This window comes from Peromyscus eremicus, chromosome 4 (genome assembly GCF_949786415.1).
Source record: "Peromyscus eremicus chromosome 4, PerEre_H2_v1, whole genome shotgun sequence".
NCBI classification, from domain to species: Eukaryota; Metazoa; Chordata; class Mammalia; order Rodentia; family Cricetidae; genus Peromyscus; species Peromyscus eremicus.
In genome coordinates this window covers 131,764,166-131,770,324 of record NC_081419.1, presented here as the reverse complement: position 1 = coordinate 131,770,324, position 6,159 = coordinate 131,764,166, and the positions used below count along the sequence as shown (strand labels likewise).

The window sequence follows — 6,159 nt, the reverse complement described above, 5'->3', positions numbered from 1 at the left end:
CTAAAGCTATACAGAAACCCTGTCTCTAAAAGAAAAAAAGATAGAAGTGCTGGGGCTGCTGCAGGTCCTTCTGAGCTCTGCTTAAGGAGCCATACTGCTCAGTCAGAAGCGACTCCTTTCCTCTCTATAGCAAATCTGGCTGCTGCCTGTCTGTCTGTCCTTTTCCAGTGTAGCCATTTCCCAGCTTGGTGGCCATGGCCTTCCCTCTCAACATGCCCCCCTGCTCTCTGTGCCCCTGTATTCGAAAGTGATCACAGGCTGCCTGTGCCCTGGTCATTGATAGTGCAGGGAGAGGATGCCGAAAGCCTTTCCCCGTGTTTGGAGGATGCACACCTGTCCTTGCCAAACCCTGGTGCTTTCCCACACCACGTCCTGCCTGTCATCCTGGCACTTCTGCATTGGCAGGGCATGGAGCTCAGACAGTGAGCTTTTCCTTCAGAAGCTTTCTCAGCCTCCACACCCATTGTCACCTCCTAGGACACTTGAGACTTGGAAGGAAGTGTTACCTTGCTTGACCCCTGGCATGCATGCTGCTGTGTTCTGTCAGTCGAGAGTCGGGGTTCTGACTGGATCGCATGAAAGACAGAGGGCAGGTACTCACTGTGAGGCACTGTTGTCTGTTAACTGAGTAAGCAGCCTGCACAGACAGCTTCAGGAGGAAGCACATCTGCTCCTCTCCCTCCTTGAGGAATCCTTCCCTTGTGGTCTACTTTAGATCACTGCCTTGGGTAGCCACTCAGGACGGGTTTTTCTCTCCGCCCCGTGGGAACAGGCAAGAACGAGAAGTGGACAACACCGAATAATTGACATGTCTATGCTACCCTTCCTGCCAGGTCCGTGCCCACTAGAGGACAGTATATGCCAGAATGCCGTGGCCCTGGTGTGCTCTTGAGCAGCCCACCCAGCAGAGCATCATCGGGCTTGTCTCCAAAGAGCTCTAGTCTCTCCCCCAGGTAAGATGTGAGTCCGTTGTGGCTGCTCAGGTGATCATAGCAGGTCGGGCAGGTACTCAGCACTGTGTTCAGAAAGGCCTGCTCAGGGTGTCAGTGCGTGAGAGAATCCAAAGCTGGCTCTGTCCAGCCTGGAGCTTCATTCAGCCTGGAGCTCCTGGAGTTGTGCAGTTATCTCTGCTGCTTTGGTGGCTGCGTAGGGGAGGTGAGGATGGGGGGGAGTGATGTGGGTCCTTCCAAAACCTGGTTCATAGCTGGCAACTCCAGAGCCCTGCTAAGAGAGCTTAGAGCCTCTCCATTGTTAGTGAGTTGTAAGGGAAGAGAAGAGCATTGAAGACGCCTGTGTAGTCCACCATTCCCCTCTGACCTTGCTCTTTGTCATTGCATTGGGTAGCAGTGACTTGTCAGCAGTGCGGGAAAAGTACTTAGCTGGCGATGAGGAAAAGGAAGGGCTAAGGGTAGTGTGGAGCACCTGCCCTGGCTTCCTGAGGCACCCTCCCTCAGCATCAGAGAGCAGAACCCATTTATCCCCGGGCCACATGTGGGCCTTGCTTCCCCCTGGGAAGCTGTATCTCGGTAGCTGTGATTTTTCTGGTGCTGGTCACATAAGCACCAACTGCCCAGTGTGACTAGTAGTCCAGCCTCACTGGCAGAAAGCAGGGGCTCAGCCTAGACATACTGTCTGCCTTGAACCCCCAGCCAGTGACCAGCTGATCCCTAGCTAGTCCCCAGGCCCCACCAGAGGCAGTCTCACCTCTTTTGAACCTCCATTTGCTGGCTTGGAAAACCAAAGCCATCACAAGATTTTTATGGACATGAGTTCACAGGACTGACTTCAGCCCCAACAAGTTCTGGTAGTTGTGTCCGTTCAGTATCCCTTGTTCTCCTGGGCAGATGGATGCGGGTCTATGCGGTTGATGTTAGCACAGGACCCATGTGTTCACTGTGGCTTGCATCTGGCCCTGGCATAAGTCTCGTGTCTTTCCTAGGTCTCCTTTTGTCTTTTTCTGCCCCTGCATCCGAAAGTGACCTCAGCTGCCTGTGCTCTGGTCATTGGTAGTGCAGGGAAAGGATGCTGGAAGATGTGTTTCTGGGTTTGGGGGGTCTGTCCTGACCCCTCAAAGGCCCGGAGCTTTCCTACACTCTGCAACCGTATAGCAGTGTATTGCTTTCTGGAAGCTACAAACAAGTCAAGGCTAGGTGTTTGAAGCTTGGTGTCCTGTTTCTAGAAACTTGTGAGGTGATAGGCCAGTACAGATTTCCAAAGAGCCACGACTGAAGGCATTGTGCCTAGACAGGTTCCTAAAGTTCTCACACGGGGGCAGAGGGGAGATAATGGGAGGGACACAGGTTGAGTGAGCAGAGCTATGTGTGTGGCAGACGTGGGATAGGACATGTAATAGGAGTCCTTAGGTGTGTGTTGAGAAGGGGAGCTTCCTGGTACAGTGTGCAGCTCACTCCCTTGCATTTGTGTGGCCTGCAGTATGTGTTGGCATCACTTGTGAGCCACAGTTCTTAGCCATTTTTTCTTCTGCCAATTGTCTAGCCCTTTGGAACTTTCTTTAAAATGCATGGTTTGCAGACCAAAATACAATTTACATTCTTTTTGTTTATGTGTATGTGTGAATGCACATGTATTTATACCATGTATGTGCCTAGTGCCCATGAAGAATTTATTGGGGAATTAGAGTTTGAGAGGGTGAGTCGGTGAGTCCATGACCAGCATGAAGGCAGGCAGACAGGCATGGCTATGCTGGAGCAGTAGCTAAGAGCTGCTTGAGACACATTTTGAATCTTGAGACACAACCACCAGGCAGAGAGCTGACTGGGAATGGCAAGGGCTTTTGAAACCTCAAAGCCTCCCTCGCCACCACACCTCCTTATCTTTCCTAAAGAATTCTACCAACTAGGAATATTCATTCAACTATATGAGCCGTGGGGTCATTCTCATTCAAACTCCCACACACGTCCAAACTGCTTCTTACCAAAACTAAAAGCGGGAAAACCATTTTTTTTTTTTTTATCAGAAGTTACAATGTATTCGATATAGGGGAAGAAATAAACCCATAGTCCTGAGCCAAGACTCAGCCTTCACCTGTGGAGGATGGGTACAGTTAGCAGGTAAAGTATGAAAGTAGGAGGCTGAGAATGTGTCTCAGAGGTAAAGCACTGGTGTGTTGAGTGTGAGGCCTTGAGTTGAGTACCCAGCATGGAGAAAGGCTCCAGGAAGAAGTTGTTGCAGCCACCTTGTAGCCCGCCCCCCCCACCCCCGTCCCCAACTACTAGTTGTATCTTGGTTCCTGTTGAACATCTTGGTTGACTATGAGGTACTGATGGTGGCTTGTCTCTGTAGCATTGTCAGCTGATCTTTGCTGTCTCTGTCAGTGGTCCTCGTGTTTCAAGAAGTGGCTGGAACAGGATCCTTGCCAGGTATGAATTCCAGATGCTTCATTAGAGAGCAACAGTAGTCCAGGAAATGCCTCAGCCATGAGGAAAAGCAGAGGCTGCTTCCTATTGCTGCTTCCCCGCTCAGGCCAGCAGGGACATGCCTCCCCCTGTCACCTCACTTTTTCTGTACATCTTTGTAGTGTGAAGTGGGTACTTACAGAGCCACTCTGGAGTATGGAGCTCCTGGGAACTCGTGTACCTCTCAGTTCATTGGGGGTACAGACAACTTTCTCTGAACTGTGGTGGGGTACTTGTTAGGAAGCAGTGCCGTCCTAGACTTCCTGACCAAGTGAGTCTTCAGAAGTGCCCCCAAGTTTGTCCTTTCGCTCAGTCTATCCAGTAGGAGACCATCACAGTAATGGTTCTCAAATTGTGGTTTCTGAAGCAAGCACTGCCCTTCACCTTGGACATGTAAGAGGTCATGCCTGGAGTCAGCGGTATTTAGCAGGCTCTCTGGGGGTTCCTAGCAGTGCTGCACTTGAGAAGCTTGGGGAATTGGGAAGCTACTTCATTTAGGGGCTGTAAATAAGATCACTGTTTCCTGGCCACTTATCCCAGCATGGCTCTTTCCTAAGCTGCCCATCGTGGCTTCCCTTCTGCCCCTGTATTCGAAAGTGATCATGGGCTGCCTGTGCCCTGGTCATTGATAGTGCAGGGAGAGGATGCCGAAAGCCTTTCCCCGTGTTTGGAGGACCCACATCTGTCCTTGCCAAACCCTGGTGCTTTCGAACAAATCTTCCGTCCTTCTCGTAGCCTCTTGGTCCCCTGGCTGCTGGCACCAGGCTCACTGAGTGCTCTCTACCAGCGCTGGGCAGTGTCCAGAGGCTTATGGAAGAGAAAGGTAGAGAGCAGGACTCCACCTTGAGGGGTTTTATTCTGGCTCAGTTTTGCAAGTATCCCATGAGCCGCAGTCACATCCTCTTGTGGAACAGTGTGTCCTGCCTTCCATGGCTGCAGAAGAGAATCCTCCAGAAGCCTGTGTGGTAGAAGGCTGGCTGTACTGTTCACTGTCAGGAAATGGGTAAACTTGGGCAGCAGGGACACTGGTCCCCTCTGAGTCTGTCTCTCTCTGACCTGCTTTCAGCCTCCAGTTAGCTAACAGTGAGAGGCTCAGTGGTTACGTAGGTAGCAATCCAAAGCATTGTTCTCATTTTTTTTTTACTTTTAATTCTCTAGGTGTGGACACCAGAGGGCCAGGGAGTAGACAGCAAGACTACCACTTGAAGTGAAACTAGAGACTGCCCATTCGGAGCATCATGAAACATCTTTTTATTATGGCTCAGGCATGGGAGACTCCAGCATACAAGGTCTTAACACCAACACCTCAGAGGACTGTGTCCTGTCTCCAATCCATCTGCTAGTGCCTGGAAGGACTAGTGACAAGAGCTTTTCTGTTGAACTTGTTGCCAACTTTCCTGCTACCTCCCCAACTGTGCAATAAATAAACCTGATAGATGAATTCAGCCTGCCTTTTAAATCTGCATCAACCCAGGAGCTTACAGGGCTGGGTGTGGAAAAGGAGGGCTGAAGGGCAGACCCTGTCACTCCTTGTCCCTTTCCTGTTCTTAATGCTCTCATGAGGCTTGGCTTTGGGGTGTTGGAAGTGGATAGGTAGGGCTGGTAGCCTTTGTACATTTAGGACCTGTGAGAGTTGAGAGGTTGCTGAACAGTCAAGGTCAGGGCTTTGGGAAGGTGCCTGTGTCAGGGTACTTTATGGCGTGAGGTTGGTCCTGTGTCAGTAAAGGCTAGGGTGTCCCAGAGTTCTAAGACTAGTTGAGGGGCCTCCTAGGAAGTAAGACCTCATTGCTGATATTAGGGAGGTGAATGGGCAAACGGACTGGGATGTAAAATGCATGGCATCCTGACATCAATTACTGTAGAAAGGTGGGGGTAGTTGCCATGGGAACTGGGGTATGCTTGCTTGGAGGCCCTTGAGGTACCAAAGTGCTCCCACTGGGTGAGATGCCAGGTGGGATGGAGGAGGAGAAGCCCTTTTGATAACCATTGGGTACCAACAGGGCCAAAAGAACAACAATGGCAAAAAATGGAAGGGTGTAATTGCTGATAGGTTGTGACTAGGTCTTTACTGTTTAAGAAGTTAGGGACCTGTGGGATGGCTTACTGGATGATCGTGCTTGCTGAGTTTGATTCCCAGAACACAAACATGCAAACAAATAGTAAATTTAAAAAGTTATACATTTTTCTTATTTGAAGAGAATTTCTAAATACTGATTTTAGCCTTTAAATTATGTCTATGGATGGAGGTCTGCCTGTGAATGCAGTTCCTCACAGAGACTAGAAGAGGGCATATGATGTCCTAGACTGGCGTTGTAGGTGGTCTGTGTCATGAATGCTAGGAACTGAACTTGGGTCCTCTGCAAGAGCAGTACTCACTCTTAACTAATGAGGGATCTGTCCAGGCTCGCCGTGAAGAGGGTTTATAAGTCTCAGCCTGTTACAAGTCTGTAGGTGTGGGCAGTTAAGATGCTCCAGGGGTTGTGGGAACACAAAAGGTAAATATTCTTATTTTAGAGAGTAATTTTGTTATTCAGTCTTCGTGGGTGTGGGTGGCCATGTCAGAGGAGCAGCTTGTGGCAATTGAGAGGTTCTGCCCACCAGAATGCAGGACACTGATGGGTGAATCTCGAATAGGCAAGTCCCCTAAGGGCTTCGGCTCCAGATTGTCTCTTACTACTGCTGTGCCTTTACATGTTTGCCGCTGCCATTTGTCTCTGGTATCTGGCATAGTGCGAATGGGTGT

The 6,159-nt window shown here is 50.1% G+C and overlaps 1 long non-coding RNA gene and 3 other non-coding genes across 4 annotated transcripts; all 4 read left to right on the top strand.

Annotated features, from left to right (window-relative positions):
• LOC131908683 (uncharacterized) lies at nt 1-4,861 on the top strand. Its single transcript, XR_009378644.1, has 3 exons — nt 1-953; nt 3,304-3,380; nt 4,575-4,861. It is a non-coding gene; the product is annotated as an uncharacterized LOC131908683 (long non-coding RNA).
• LOC131910143 (small nucleolar RNA SNORA71) lies at nt 234-365 on the top strand. Its single transcript, XR_009379005.1, has one exon. It is a non-coding gene; the product is annotated as a small nucleolar RNA SNORA71 (small nucleolar RNA).
• LOC131910145 (small nucleolar RNA SNORA71) lies at nt 1,962-2,092 on the top strand. The gene has a single exon (XR_009379007.1). It is a non-coding gene; the product is annotated as a small nucleolar RNA SNORA71 (small nucleolar RNA).
• On the top strand, nt 3,999-4,130 carry LOC131910141 (small nucleolar RNA SNORA71). The gene has a single exon (XR_009379003.1). It is a non-coding gene; the product is annotated as a small nucleolar RNA SNORA71 (small nucleolar RNA).
• Nucleotides 4,862-6,159: the final 1,298 nt, after the last annotated feature.